Raw genomic sequence first — 16984 nt, 5'->3', positions numbered from 1 at the left:
ACATCCCCATTATCTCTAGTATTACATAAAACATTTCTCTTTACTTTATCAGGTTTATTGTTTCATATAAATTTGAAAAACATAGCATTAATTTCACTGATATAATAATTGGGGGTGATGGAAGAACCATGAAAAGATAGAATACTTGAGAAATTGCAAACGTCTTAATTATTAACACCTTCCCAATAGTAGTTAAAGCACGATATGACCAACTATGGACTAAACTTTAATTTTCGAAAGCTTGGTCATAAAATTTAATCCGAAAAATTCTTCATCATGATGTGTAAAGAGAGGCCTAACAGGTGCGTATCCAGGGGGGGCGTTGGGGGCGCGCGCCCCCCGGGTAAGAAAAAGAGGAGAGAAAAAAAAGAGAAGAAAAAAGGGAAAAAGAGGGGGAAAAGAGGAGGAAGGAGAGGAAAGAAGAAAAAAGAAGAAGGAGAGAAAAGGAGAAAAGGAGGGAGTAGAAGAAAACGCCTAGACACCGGGAAGAGAAAGAGGAACAGTCATAATTACAGCTCTGATCCCTATTACATACACATGGTAGCCAGTGACGGATCGAGAATTTCGGAGGGGGCGTGCGCTCAGCTTACCCCTTACACCGACAACTCCATTTTTGACGTTTCCATTTTTCCTATCTCACTAATGTATACACTGAAAAAATAAACTAGTCAATATTGCCACGGACTAACGTTAAATTAGTCTGTAACGTTAGTCAATGCACACGGACTAGCAAAAATCTTCGTTTCATCGCTGCTTCTTAGTCAGTTTACACTGACTAAGGAAAATATAATCGCAGCTTAGTCGGTGGCGACGGACTAAGGTATTTTAACCCATGGACTAAGAACGATACGGACACCCGATTTACGCCATAATCGTAGCTTAGTCGGTGTCGACGGACTAATGTATTTTAACCCAATTCGATTCACTTCAAGTTGGAAACCGAGAGGCAACGGCAGCTTGCTGGACTTGGCATAGTTTCATACGATCACTCTAAGCAACTTTCAACCGTAAATCACCCAAGAAGGTCTTTAGAAGAATGGAGGTATTAACTGCCATCATCGGCCTACCTGTTATTCCTTTAACTTGAAGGTAAAATTTAAAGTTAATTGTTAGGCCACTGGCACTAGTACTGTATTATGGTTAGCGTAACGCTACCGTTGTCACGCTGGCGTTGCGCAATACACAAGTGCAATGACAGTGAGTAGCCTATAGGCTTCTTCTACTGGGTACTGCAGTGCATTCTCAACACTAAAGTGTGCATTCTAAACACCAATTAACAATGTGTTATGTGTGTATTGGGCTAGATTGAACAGTGGCACATAATCTTCTAATTTATTCCCAATCAAATGCTGGAACTATAAGTCTCAATAGTTTATCTGAAGTCTACACTCATTTGGTAAAGATTTCCTGTAATTTCCCATGTGAATCTAAATGGGTAGGCTTTGTTGTATTGAATAAGCAAGGCTAGACCTTCAAACGTACAGTCACAGTAGGCTGAACAAATTATGTTGGCTAGTCAACGGTATTATATGTTGCGAGCAGTCAGGATGCACGCTTCAGTTCTATATAACCTTTTCATTTATCATTTTTTAGTATTTAATTTCCGGTCACGCCCAGGAAACAATTGCGACATTCCTTCACGGTCGATTTGTTTACTGTAAGAAGTATTAACCGTTTTTTCTCAGGAAAGCTTGATAGTCTGAAGTTATTTTAACATGTGCTTTTAGTATACTGCCAAAAGAGTAAGTTGTTGTATTTGTATTGATATTTTATGTAGAAGTAACGGAAAATTTAGTATGTTTAGTTTGGTCTAATTGAACGTTTTTTTTTCTGTCCAATGTAGTGCAGGGTTCACTTGCGCGAATTCAAATTATTCTGTTTATGTATATGTATATGCATCGATTCGTAGATTATGATGTTTTTTGACATTTATTTGTAATTCAAGCATATCTGTTTAGTAGCAAAGTTTAAAGTTTAAGATTAATTAGTTTTCTCTTTTTGATCCTAGATTGAATGAAACTCATTGACGTAAATAATAGATCAGATGATACAGTTTAACGCAGTTGCTAAAACTCTGGGTATTCTCTAGTCTTCGCCGGTCCATTATATACTTTAGTACTACTAGTAAGACTAAATCAATACGACCGAAAGACAAACTTAGTGTAAGAAAGTACTGATTCTCCTCTAGCCTAGGTCTAAACAGGCTTGTTATGTGAGCAAGCAAAATAACAACTAAAAACAATTAGGCCTATAAATAAGTTGGCTCAGTGCATTTCTGTTTCTAAAATTTTATATTTTTAAAGATCATAAAAACAAACAAAGATTTAGCCCATGTTTTATTATTCTGGGCATTTGATTCTGGTTGCAATGGTGATGACACTCTGGTTCAAATTTTCAGCTTTATACAGTCTGCTTCAAACTTTGGGATTGTTTTTTGAGACTATAGTGGAAGCAAATCTCACATAACTTTGTGGTGACAACTTTATTTAATTTTTTTTTTCAAATGATGAATACTTTGCTGTTTCTTTTTTTCCAGCAGGAATTGAAAAGCCAAATATCTAAGTCAAGGGTGAGGTTTCCTGTGATGTACGACACCAGTGTGGAGGCAACAACAGAAGAGGAGAACTGTGTTATATATGGCTTAAAGACATGTTTTAAGATGATATATTGGTACCCTTCGCAGAACAAAAGAGTTTATCCAAGAGTCCAAAAAGCAAAGGAACAAGTACCATAGAGAAAAAAAGATGGAAGAGTGAGTTTAACTATTGTACCCAACTGTTTAATGATATTACAGATACTTTTCATAACCTGTTTTATAAAAATAAACAGTCTAGTATATCATTTACGTGCAAGCTTCATAAGTTTGGTCAAATTTTCACTGATCTGTAGAGCGGGAGTCCAGAGGGTTTGGTTAGCTGGGAAGGTAACCAATTGCCTGGTACATCACAATGTTTACAATGCATTCCTGTATATGAAACCTGACGACTGGCAAACCGACTGTGGTGGATGTGGCTGGGAGAGCAACTTTAAAGTCACCTAATAGCTAACCTAGATCAGCTTTCATGGTAACCACATCAAAGTAAGAACAATGTGTCAGGTATGGCCCCAAGAGCAACAAATGGCCATTGCCAGTAATTATTGGTGGTGGGGTACCCCTGCCAGTGATCTATAATTGACCCCTCAAGGCTGACCTAGGTCAGCTCATGAGGTAACCACTTGAAACCTACTGGAAAATGTTGGTTAGGACTTCAGATACAAGGGATGGGCATTGCCAGTAATTTTTATTGGTGGGGTACCCCTGCCAGTAGACCCCCAATATGCCCATCCCCTCATTGACCTAGGTGAGCTCATGATTTGACCAGTTGAAACCTACAGGAAAATGATAGGTATCACTTCATATGTAAGGATGGGCATATCCAGTATTTTATATTGGTGGGCCACCACTGCCATAGTCCGCCCATCCCTTACATATAGAGTCCTGCCAATCATTTTCCAGTAGTTTTCAACTGGTTAAATCATGAGCTGACCTAGATCAATGAGAGGGGGGGGGGGCATTTTGGGGGTCTACTGGCAGGAGTACCCCACTAATATAAATTACTGGAAATGCCCATCCTTACATATGAAGTGATACCTATCATTATCCAGTAATTTTTCAACTGGTTATCTCATGAGCTGACCTAGGTCAATGAGGGAATGGGCATATTGTGGGTCTACTGGCAGGGGTACCCCCCAATATAAATTACTGGAAATGCCCATCCCTTACATATGAAGTGATACCATTTTCCAGTAGTTTTCAACTGGTTACATCATGAGCTCATCTAGGTCAATGGGGGATGGGCATTTTGGGGGTCTACTGGCAGGGGTACCCCCCCCCCCCCATATAAATTACTGGAAATGCCCATCAGTTGTATCTGAAGTCCTAACCAACATTTTCCAGTAGGTTTCAAGTGGTTACCTCATGAGCTGACCTAGGTCAGCCTTGAGGGGTCAATTATAGATCACTGGCAGGGGTACCCCACCACCAGTAATTACTGGCAATGGCCATTTGTTGCTCTTAGGGCCATACCTGACACATTGTACTTACTTTGATGTGTACAATGTGTCAGGTATGGCCCTAAGTGGTTACCTTGAAAACTGATCTAGGTTAGCTATCAGGTGACTTTAAAATTGCTCTCCCAGCCACACCCACCACAGTCGGTTTGCCAGTCATCTGGTTTCATATACAGGAATGCACTGTGAACATTGTGATGTACAAGGCAATTGGTTACCTTCCCAGCTAACCAAACCCTCTGGGCTCCTGGTCTATTGGGATCATTATTAATATGATTAACATAATTATTAAGCTTTGAAAAATAACTTGGTGTTATGCTGTGCAAAGCTAATAATTATTTGGTAAAGCTGCTATTCCTGGCTTATAATTTGAGGGACCTAGATTTAAATGTATACCTCCCAATATGTTATAAAATTTTAATGTAAATGTATGTTTATGATAATGTGAGTTATCATGTGCTATATCTGTATCTGTGCTTACACGTATATCATATTTTCTGTTCACAGGTCAATAATGGTGCAGATTTTGGCTTCCTGAAGACAAGTGGGAGGCCATTTGTAGTTAAGAGAAACACTCTTTGTTCGTGAAGACTTAACTGGTGTCGATTTGGGGTACCACTTTAAAACGAAAGTCATGAGGAACCCTTGCCCAAGATTCAACTTTGCATTATTGTGCAGTGCTATACTTTTGCAATTCATGTTTGATCCATTAACTTGTCTTAACTTTGTTGGAATAAAATCATATTTTCAGATTTTTGTTTACAGTGATTTCTTCTCTATCTGTCGAAAGTCAGCCTTTGTAGATATCAGAAGTTTTATCAGAAATAAATACTGCCAGCGTACACATTATTTGTGTTTCTTCTGCTCTCTTTTCTTTCAGTGATGCTAGTCAGTGAAACTAGTCGGGTTTAATTCTTTCAGTGATTCTAGTCAGTGCAACTAATCAGTCGATACCGACTAAGAAAGGTTAGTCGGGAGAAGCACCATCCTGACTAATGTAAAACCTGCTATAAACTAGTCGGTGGCACATATAAATTAGTCGGTAAAGACCGACTAATGTCACCAACTAATGTAACTGACTAATATACATTTACCGACTAAAAAATTGTTGATCGACTAAGCTGACGGACTAAGATGACCGACTAAGAAATCCAACTGCCCAAGGAATAAATTAGTCGGTATAGCAACTGACTAAGGCTATGTTAGTCGGGAGAGACACCAGATGGACTAACGTTATGTTAGTCGGTGAACCAATTTAAGTTTTCAGTGTATATATATATACTATATATAGTATATCATGACGCATGTGTGTATGGACGCCTTAAACAAAATTGTAAAAATTGTGATATGAAACCAACGGTGGCTGGTCTTGATCTCGACCGAGTCGTCGGGGAACATTACTTCGGTATTAGCCCAGGATCTATATGCGAACTGCACTAGACATATGTCTTTCGATGCAACACTGTCATGCAGAGTTAAAATGTTATACAACGCGAACTGAATGCTAATTCTTACCCCACCCCTAGTACCGTAACTGATACAATGAATCTAAAATTAAATTCCGCATGCGATTTGAGAATTGAGCACATTCCCTGTGAATATCATGTAGTGGATCCAAAGGCGTATCATTGCCGGCGAGGGGTGGGGGGGGGGGGGGGGGCGGGGCGAACGCACCCATCACTTCTTGAGATTGTTCCCATCTGCATGAAAACGCGCGCCCCACAACCCTACGCCCACCCCTCTAATCGCTTCCCAATGAGTTACAAAACCAGACCAATCGTATACAAAAGTCTACTTGGATTATTTTTTCCCTGATTTTTTTCTGCAGACGCCCATGCATTTCCCCAAACTAAATTTTTAAGCCACGAGATCTAAAACTTAAGGAGGTATGGGAGCATCATTGGGTCTGGGAAATGTTGTTTCCGGCGATCTGGGAGGAGTATTTGCCAAAAATTTCTTGTACGCTACGCGCGAACCCATGGTCGCGCTCCGCTTAGATAGTATCAGAGAACAGACACGCGTCCCCACCATTACCCAAGACTGATCTGCGCCCTTGCACCAATATGTTAACTGTGTCTGAATTTTCGAAATTTCCCTGACAAACATTCATAAACATGGAGATTTTTCTGTATTGGCTGTCCATAGATGAAATTTTGTGCAACATTATGGGTATGTTTACAAGTGAATTGATTTCACGAGAAGTGTGAATTTTCAAATTCTGAACGAATAATGGGCTTAAAACCTTGAAAAGTGGGGCTGACGGGTATTGTGGGCCGCGACCTAGAATCACCTACAAAAGCAATGATCCACAGGAGATGTGATAAGGTGGACCATGATGTGTGACTGGTGACAATCTTAAAAAAGGTAACGGATGGAGAAAAAAACACATTGGGAAAATACTTGGTTACTCAGGCAATAGTGAACATCTAGTTGGTCATTTTCAAGCCCGAGAAGTGCCATTTCCGGTGATCTGGGGGATGTCAAAACCAGAAATTTTCTTGTACGCTGCGCGCCAACCGATGGTGGCGCTCCGCTTAGATAGTAATTCGCGCCCCCCGGATTAGAATATCCTGGATACGCGCCTGCCTAAATACATTATGGAATCAGTACAACGTTGACAGTTAGCTGAGAAGCTAACGAAAAAAATATTGATTGCTTCGTTCCTTTGGTTCCACCTTAAGTCGTTTGGAAGACATAGTGGAACGGGTGTCCGAGTTTCCATAGTTCTCTTTCTCTTTGGGGAGATCAAAGAGCCGATAAACTGTGAATAATATTAGTAGAAGGCTTCTATGTTAATAATTGTACTGTACACACATAATATCATACAGTAGTAGCCAGGGCAATCTTCGTAAACTTATTTAGCATGTTCTAAAAGGAATTGCTTGATGAACTTGTGTTTAGGTATCTGGTACGATTACCATTATATAATTAACTAGTAAAGATGTTCAGGTTCGTTTGATTGTATCGACAATTCCTTATTTGTTATTAACTGTTCATAGTTACATACAAGATTACGTTCCTCTGGAAAATAACACATGAACTGGGAAAATACATGTAGAAATTACTGACGCTATGGTGTGAAAACAAATTGATCGAGCTTGATTGATCGAAAAGTAACTTTGAACAAAAGCAGCAATGAAAAGCACAGGGTTACGTTTCATCTTTGTCATGCTGCAAGGTCAGTACCTTCAGCTATCTAGCATATTAATACATCTTCCATCTCCAAACATGACACCACTTGAACCTATCATCATCGTGTCGATATCTATTCTCACCATGTCATTATCAGCCTTTTTGATATCTTGATCAAATATTCCAATTAATTTCAAATAGTAGGTGTTAGTGTAATAACAATTAATTTCTCTAATGGTTCCAAAGTTCATAATTAATTACAAACTTTGTCTACTGTCTAAAGCATCAATCTGTGATTAATGAGATCATTTAAAGGTCATATTTTGTGGCAGTAACTTCAGCTATTTAACATTTAAATATATCTCCAAATGTGACACCACTTGAACCTATCATCATCGTGTCGATATCTATTCTCACCATGTCATTATCAGTCTTTTTATATTTTGATCAAATATTCCAATTAAGTTTATATAGCAGGTGTCAGTGTAATAACAATTAATTTCTATAATGGTTCCAAAGTTCATAATTAATTACAAGCTTGGTCTACTGTCTAAAGCAACAATCTGTGATTAAGGAGAGCAGTTAAAAAAGTACTTATTCCCAGACTATAGCATACAAAAGCATATGGAAGGAATCATGGAAGTACATCTGACATCTCATTGCCTATTATATTAGAAGAGGAATTGTACGAGTCCGTCGTCTTTCGAAAAAATTCCAATTTGCATTGTATAATTAAATACTAATTATATTAAAAGTAACGAAAAGAGACACGTATAGACCATTTATTTGATGAATCGGTCATAATTCAAATTCGAGCTCCAACTTAGCGATGTTATTGGTTAAGTTTATTACAGAGCTATTTATCTTCCTTCTTTTGTTTTAGAAAAGTTTAACAAAGCATTATCCACTGTGTAATGTATCCTTTGGTTTTTAAGAGCATGTCATTTCACTCGATACTTCATAATGACAGGTACAATATAATATTCTCCCACAAACTTGCCTCTCTGATTCATGGTGTGCCATGGACATAAACAGCTCTCACACAATCACTACTTCATGGAATAATCATAAACAAAACTCCCGGAACATTAAAGATTTATTGAAGCATCGCTTTAGAAACTCCACCGTTGCCGATGAGAACTTAGAAACAACCATTTTTAATTTTTTTTTTTATCGATCTTTCATAATGAAGTCATGAATTTAATGTAGATAATCTTTGCTTGCCAACCTTACTCCTTGTGTTTCTTGTGTTACATAAGACCGTGGTGTACATATTCGTTATACTTAAAGGTATTCTCTTAGCAAATTTGTCTAAACGTATTTAAAAATAATATCGATGCCGCTCTCTGTTAATAGCAGCAACATATTCATTCCTTTAATTTGGCAAGTGAGATAGTGGTACGTTTTTCCTGCTCATGGATATTGTAGTTTAACTTATTGTGTAGCACTGTACAGGTGTCATCAATGTGTGAACAACATCATGTAACAACACCATTCCACTAGGAGTATCATAAAAGCAACAAAATGACACTGTTTAATCACCTAATACCTGCAAGTTAGAATATCATTCAACACTCCATGACATCAAAATATATGTCATGTTAAAGTAATCTCACACAATACAAAATAATGACAAGTTATTCTGTGTCAACAATTAATAAGCCAAGATCAATGTCAGTTTTAACTACTAGTGTACAATAAAGTATGCAGTGAAACCAATATTTAAGCATTACCTTTATTAACATGACACAGTTGTAACTTTGATGGCGTCTAATATGTAGTATACATTACACTATGAATGAACATGCAAATCAATGCTTAGTACTACCAAAAAGGTGTAAGATACATGATGCACTAAAGGCAGCAATCAATGTTTGACACCATGAAAAAGATAAATTCTTATGATACATTGCACCGGCTTTTAAGTTACATTGTTTTACTGAGACACCGTTATGGCAAAGTTTGATCAATTGTCTTTAAGGCTAGTGATATCTACATTCTGGAAACTTGTTACTCTCATTTGTCCACTCTTGTGTCATTTGTGGTATTTAAGCAAGCTTTTGGAACTACTTGACATCAGCTCTTTCAAAATTGTCCTTTTCGATAGTAACAACATTCATTGTACAAATCTGTAGCTCTCCTTGGAGAACACTCACTGGCAGTCATCTGACATAATAGAAATATTGAAGCTCAGATTTATTAATGAAACAACCCGAAAAGAACACTTTCAGTGCCAACCCTTATACCTGCTTGCAAAAATCATATATTAAACACTACGCTGTGATGCACTGCTCCTCTAAAGAATGTACTGTTCATCTGTAATTTGAAATAAAAGGAAAAAATGACATACATTTATGGCTTTGTGTGTGAGGACAAATTGTTTACAAAGAAGTACATGTTGTTGTTGCAGATTGAGATAAAATGATTTTGCATGGTATGGTTCATTTGGTTTTAATCGAAAAAGAGGCATTTAGGCCCATAGCCAAAGGAACTGGGTCGGAGCCAGCATAAATATTATGTTTGTTTATTCAATGAGATGGTAATTTGCACACATTATAATACATAACATCGTACGCATACGCATACAAAACAAATACACTGTACGTATACGGTAGCAGTACATTATATATACCTTATCACGTGACCAACGGTGAACCACGTGAGTAACGGTGAACCGTCGAAACCATGAATGCCGTATATATACTGAAACCTATGAAATTGGCTTACTCTCTCACAATTTCCTAGCTGAGAAAATACCTTTAAAGTTTACCAGTATGCCGCCAATATACCCCCCCCCCCCCTCCCACGCACACACCAGCATAGAGGACTTGAAGAAACTATAGCTAAAGAAAATTATTTTAAAAATTCAAGGAATAGTTGTATTGTATGATAGATTCTGAAACAAAAGCCACATAGCTATTAACTTAACGCTAGACAATTGTTGAAAGGTTTCGGTTTTGCTTAAAGCACAATACCATCATGACCTGTACTTTTGCTCGACAATTGCGAGAGATGTGATAATCCTGAGTCTGTAAGACTACCGGTCAGTCTATCTGTTAAGTTAACACATTCCGCGTTTACACACAGTCTCTTTTAATATCCGATTCACACAGAGATTACAGTAACTACTGTAAATCTAAAGTCAGTTTGTACCACAGTAAATACTGGATCGTGCTCACAAATCTGATAAATCGGTAGCATGTGCTATTAAGTTTACTGTAAGAACTGAGGATATTTGTAATGCCAACAAATCCCAAACAACTGGATTTGTTGGAATTACACATATCCCCAGTTCTTACTGTAAACTTAATAGCACATGCTACCGATTTAGAGCACGATCCAGTGTTTACTGTGGTACAAAACTGTAAGCTTTACTGTAGTAACTGTGTTCTCTTTGTGTATCGGGTGCTTTTAACGTGTTTATCTCTGATATATAAATACCAACATATATTTACACAGTGACGATATGAACCGCTGTGCTCGACAATGATGGAAAAATACCAGTGACAAAACACTGCGACTATAGCAAGAAACTCCATAGATTCTTGAGCATTTCATTTTCAATGTTGCATGCTTATCAGTTGATTTGGGAAAACCTTTACAGGAGTAAACATCTCAAATAAAAGTAAAATTTAACTGTAGGATCTTACTATGAGACGCATTATTGAATTTGATTGACTTATTAGATTCGTTTTTCCTCATTCGGAGATAATATCATCAACGAAGTGAAACTAATCAAAAGGTGTGCATTCCTATTGTCATATATAGCAAAGTAAACAGTAATGGTAATACATTCCACTAAGCTACTTGTAGAAATATTGGTTAACCAACCTGCTACATATATATATATACATTCTATAAATAAGCCATACTTTATTTCAAGCGAAATTTAAGAAATACATCAAATTCAACTATACATGTGTATTAAGCACATACAATACCCATCTCCAAATCAACTAAAGCCATGTTTCACACTTGATCACATTTAAACTAATTGTATTGAATATTATGGAATATATTCGATATATTCTGTAAGTTTCTTTAAGCCCCTTATTGCCACCATGAACGGCGGCGGAGCTAGGGGTATTGGTCAGGGGGCGAGAATGGTCTGTAGGGGCGCTTTCGACACTATCTAAGCGGAGCGCCACCACAGGTTGGCGCGGAGCGTACAGAAATTTGTTGAGTAAAGATACTCCCTAGATCGCCGGAAATGACCCTTTCCGGGCCTTGCTAATTTGCAAATCAACGAAAAATAAATAGGTGTCAACGACATTTTTCCAGAAAATTACACCAACAAAATGTGGCAAATGTCAATAGGTATTTGAGAGCGCAATAAAAAAGTCAATAATCGCGAAAGTAAGTAGTAAAAAGTGGTAAAAAACTGAAAAGGGCGCCAGCAGTCCATTTGAGTCCGTCAGGGGGGGGGGGGGCATCCACCTCCTCTGACTGTATGGACGCTCCGCCACTGACCATGAAGATCTTTTAAGCATCTCCGGAAGAAGTTTACTCGAATGTTCTCAAGCTAAAATATAACGAGAAATTTAACAAATTGCTTCTCAATGACTTGCATAAATTCTTTCAGACCAATATGAGATTTCGCCACACTTGTTCGGCACCCATGTAGGCTCTGTTCACTTAGAAATATGTTGACTGCACTTGTGATTGACTCTTTGAAACAATGTTCTAACTGATAGAAATACTGTTATGGGGTATGTTCAACCAATCAAAAGGCAGGACATAACAACCTATCATAGTAGTCCTTTGTCATCCTTCTAGCTCCACCCACCTCACTTTCTCTCTCCAAATCTTTTTCTGTGTTTATCGACTAGTAATGGACGTTTATCCCTTAACTACTTTTGCTTTGCAATTTTAGTTCTTCCTAAAGTGTTTCTATTTCTATTTCGTTTGCTCTATAAATACGATGGTCACTAAAGGGCGTAGGAACCGGGGGGGCTGGGGCGCCAGCCCCCCCAGTGAAAAATATGGGGGGCGGAAGTATCATTCCGCCCCCCCCCCCCCCGCTCCGCAAGTCAGAACACCCCTTTTTCATTTCCAAATGAGAAAAAAAATCTCATTTGGAGCACCAAATTACATCTAAGGCCAGGTGAAAATACAAAATTCTTTACAAAATGGAGTGGGAGTTGAAGTGTGCTATATTGCACCAAATTGAATCTGAGGCCACCTGGAAATGCAAAAAAATTCCAAAAGGGAGGGGGAGACCCCCTCCCCTTAGACCCCTCCCCCAGGCCGGCTATCAGTCTTCAGCCCCCCCCCCACTCAAAAGTACCTTCCTACGCCACTGTGGTCACTTATCTATATCTACAATACTAGACCACCGAAAGACGTTTTTCTCAAATTATGTTCATTAAAAACCCAAGAAATATATTTTTTCTTCTAATTTTGTTCTTTATTGCTCTTATTAATTAATGTAACGGATACCATAAAAAATACCACACATGTCCGCTGATAATACCATAGCAGGTAAGTAAATGATAATCCAGAGTGCCAAATTGAGGGATGTGACTCCCGTTAGCTTCGGTTAGAGGGTATGGTTAACGAATCTTGTCCTGAGGTTCGAATAAAAGTCAAGCTACGTAGCCTGTAAATTTTACAGTCGATCACCTCAAATTATATGGATCTACCAAGCATGAGCGATTTCGTCTAGTTAAAGGGAGAGGTGGAGATATATAGAGAGAGTGAAAGGTTGAGGGACAGAGAGAGAAAGAGAGAGAGGTGGAGAGCTCCCGGGGGAAGTTGTTGTAAACAAAGAGACTCATCAGGCCTTATATAATAACATATTAATGTCGTGAGCCATTATATCGTAGCTGGATCCGGTTCATTGGTGTTTTCCAAATGGGCTCTCACAGACTAAAACTTTAAATTAAAAGAAGAGATCAGACGGCATGTAAAGTTATCAGTTTTGTTTATTGATGTAGTATGCTGTTCTCGCTTTCCACAGCACAAAAGCCACAAGTAGGAGCCAAAAGGCTCAAAATCAAGTAAGAAATAGTTAGTGAGTTAACTAAATTAAAACGTATTCACTTTAGGATGAGCTTTCCATGCGTGTGTCCCTCAAGGCAATTGGAACGGCCGACGAAATTGGGAAGCAAACGTAATATCAAAATCAAACAGCAACCCTGGGAATTTCCAACAGCTTCTCCAAACCAGACGACAGTAAGATACCCCATGTGAATGACAACCCAATATATATTTACTCTAGCTGCATACACTGATAACCACATCACGTTTGCCTAACAAGGCTTGAGTAACATATGTGCTCAGCCTAAGCTAGTGAACCGGTCTAACACAAACCGAAATAGCGTCATCAATTTCCCTTTAATTTCATACAACCCTAAGCAATTAAAAGAACCTAACAACAATCCAGTGTGGTACAACTATGAATCAACAGCAGTATCTGATTAAAATGAACAATTTACATTTAAATAACACTCACGTAGTTCCTGCGCAACACCCCACAATACCAACTCTAAACACATACTACAAGCCACAGACCCCTTTCCTTACAATAAAGAAGACCAACCGTTCACGGTAGCTTCATTCGGTGTGACTCTACCAACATATGTGTACACTTGTTGACAGTACACGAGGAGAGAGTAGGATCTCGTCTTTATGTATATGAACTTACTTGGAAAACACAAACAACTTTGGTTGCCGACAAGGGATGTACAGTTCGCTCCACTGAACATGTCAAATATTTTACGAAGCTCCAACCACGATGCATTATCCTGCATGATATGGGCCTGTATCATACTTCTCAGATTATCCGTCTGTTCAAAAAATTACACCATCATCCTCATGGCTACACAACGCACAGAAAAAGTACTTGGTTCCTGCATAATCCCTATTGGAAGCTAAATATACGTTAACAATATTTCTATGTTAATGTTGTATCTAGTGTGCAATCCGTTATCGTTAAGAGTACACTATACATAATATTGAAAATAGGGGAGGGAAAGATACATGTAAATAACCGGTGGAGTAGATTCAAGAAATTGTTGGAAGAAGTTTGGGAAGCAAAGACTTGTCTTAAGTGTAACTGTTTGGTTCGATCGAAGCAAGGGCTAATTCAAAACTACAAGTGACAGGATCTACTTTAACAGTCTACGAGCAAAATACTTCCCAACTTCAAGTGTCAGTCTCTACTATGACATCCTATGAACAAAGAGCTTCCCAACTAAAAGTGTCAGTCCCTACTTTTTTTAATTGTTATCTTTAATGAGGGTAGTCCTGCTCAGTGCAGAAGCACTGCTTTCCAGAAGAGCCCTCAAATGGCTATTAACAGTCTATGAGCAAAGTACTTCCCAAACATCAAACAGTTATCTCATGCTATTGACAGTGGCGGAGCTAGGGGTATTGGTCAGGAGGGGCGAGAATGGTCTGTAGGGGCGCTTTCGACACTATCTAAGCGGAGCGCCACCACAGGTTGGTGCGTAGCGTACAGAAACTTTTTGAGTAAAGATACTCCCTAGATCGCTGGAAACGACCCTTTCGGGGCCTGGCTAATTCGCAGATAAACGAAGAAAAATTAGGCGCATCGCCAAATTACACCAACAAAATGTGACAAATGTCAATAGGTAGATGAGAGCGCATTAAAAAAGTCAATAATCGCGAATAAGTAAAAAGTGGTAAAGAGCTGAAAAGGGAGCCAGCAGTCCATTTGAGTCCTTCAGGGGGGGGGGGGCATTCGCCCCCTGACTGTATGGACCCTTCGCCACTGGCTATTGATCTTCTCTGCTCAAGTTACTTTGCACCGCTTAGTGCATTGGCACAACGAGAGGGAATATTGTTCAGTTTTACTGTGCATATTACTATCAGGCCGAAAGCTCTTGAGGTATTGAGTGAAACGCAGCTCATCTCATTTATACATGGAGAGCGGTGGTGAAGACATTCAAGAGGAGAACTGATCATTCACCTTACAATGTCGAAATTGCTCTTATTATAACAATCATTACAACCAACGTAATCAGTTTTAAATATCAACAGTTTACATTGTAAATAGTGTCGCCCTATATGTCTAACAGGAAAAGGCTTTTACCTTTAAAGTAGGGTTTCATTCATCTCACTCAGGGGCGGGATTTGAGTTGTGAAAGTGGGAGGGGGGGGGGGGGAGGAAACCTGCCAGCAAGACTATCTAAGCGGAGCGCCACCATCGGTTGGCGCGGAGCGTACAAGATTTTTTGGGGGCTTTACAAGCCCTCCATGCAGATGGCCGGAAACGGCACTTCCCGAGTGCTCTAAGCGGCATGTACCCATCCTTGTAATATGGATCTCATGTCTGCAAATGTATCTAGATAGTTAATTATCGTTTAAAAATTTGAAGGGTATTGATAGTAGAACATATCGTCAGATGGTGATGTACAACTTTTGTTATACCTCAATATCTAAGCGGAGCGCCATCATCGGTTGGCAAGGAGCGTCGAAATTTTCGATGAAAGGTATCCTCAGATCGGTAAAATTCCCATATAGGCTTTAAACTGCATCTAAACAATTAATGAACGTGTGTTAATTTAGGGAGGACGGATAGAGAACTTATATGGTGATCAGGTGCGTATCCAGGGGGGGGGGCGTTGGGGGCGCGCGCCCCCCGGGTAAGAAAAAGAGGAGAGAAAAAAGAGAAGAAAAAAGGGAAAAGGAGGGGGAAAAAGAAAAGGAGGAGAGAAAGGAAGGGAAAAGAAGAAGAAAAAAGAGAGAAAAAGGAGAAAGGGAGGGAGTAGAAGATAGCCAAGACTTCGGGAAGAGAAAGAGGAACAGTCATAGTTAAAGCGCTTTTCCCTATTATATACACAGGGTAGCCAGTGACAGATCAAGGATTACGGAGGGGGTGTGCGCCTCACCCTACCCCTAACACCAACAACTCCATTTTTGACGTTTCCATGTTTCCTCTCTCACTAATGTATCTATATAAATACTATATATGATCTATCATAACGCGTGTGTGTGTGTGTATGGACGCCTTAAACAATTGTACAATTGTGCTATATGGAACCAACTGTGGCTGGTCTTGAACTCGACGGGGTCGTCGGGAACATGACGCATTTCGGAAAGGGGGCGACCGCCCCCCCCCCCGAGCAAATTTTCTTTATGACATCGCTAGTAGACAATGCTTAGATGCAACTTACAAGGCCTGGGAAGTGTCATTTCCAGCGATCTGGGAGGCATTTTCGGCGAAAATTTTTCTTGTACGCTTCGCGCCAACTCATGGTGGCGCTTCGCTTAGATAGTTTGCATACAGGCTTCGCCCTTTTCTTGGCAATTACTCGCTTCACGCCTGTTCGAATTTGTAAAGCAAAGAGCAGATATAACATCATATCAGTGAGCATTGAAATGCCTGTTCCACGATGAACAGCCTCAAAAACTGTCTATGTGTGTAGTCGAAGGCGTAGCCAAATTGGATTTGGGGCTGTAATGACTTGCCCGAAAAAACGCGCGTTCAACATATCGATGCCAATATCATATAAGCAAGCATCGGTCATTACATTGCATGGCATAGTGTACCTTACGGTCCGTGAAAGTAGCACAGTATACCGCCGGATGCTAATGTAAACAACGAAATGTCTTATGTAGATGGAGAAAAAGCATACAGATCCATTTATGTCAAACTCTCTTTTACAGTAGTAATGTCGGCCAATCTTAGAACTTTATTTTAATTACCAGGAGATCATTTTTAAGCTATTCATTGCTATTTATTTTTCTTTCAGTAGGTGCCCGAAAAAAATGGGAAAAAATTGGTTGCGGGGGGGGGGTGGGCGATGCAGCCCCGCCTCCTACGGGACCTACGTCT

The 16984-nt window shown here is 39.3% G+C and overlaps 1 long non-coding RNA gene across 2 annotated transcripts; it reads left to right on the top strand.

Annotated features, from left to right (window-relative positions):
- The first annotated feature begins 640 nt into the window (after window positions 1-640).
- Window positions 641-4891, top strand: LOC139965549 (uncharacterized). Of its 2 annotated transcripts, none has more exons than XR_011792296.1 (3): window positions 641-1089; window positions 2540-2752; window positions 4558-4891. It is a non-coding gene; the product is annotated as an uncharacterized lncRNA (long non-coding RNA). The 2 variants fall into 2 exon arrangements; XR_011792287.1 differs by having other exon boundaries at window positions 2537-2752; window positions 4558-4890.
- The last annotated feature ends 12093 nt before the right edge of the window (window positions 4892-16984 follow it).

This window comes from Apostichopus japonicus, chromosome 1, assembly GCF_037975245.1.
Source record: "Apostichopus japonicus isolate 1M-3 chromosome 1, ASM3797524v1, whole genome shotgun sequence".
Lineage (NCBI taxonomy): Eukaryota > Metazoa > Echinodermata > Holothuroidea > Aspidochirotida > Stichopodidae > Apostichopus > Apostichopus japonicus.
The sequence above is the reverse complement of the archived record's forward strand: the minus strand, read 5'-3'. Positions and strand labels throughout refer to the sequence as shown.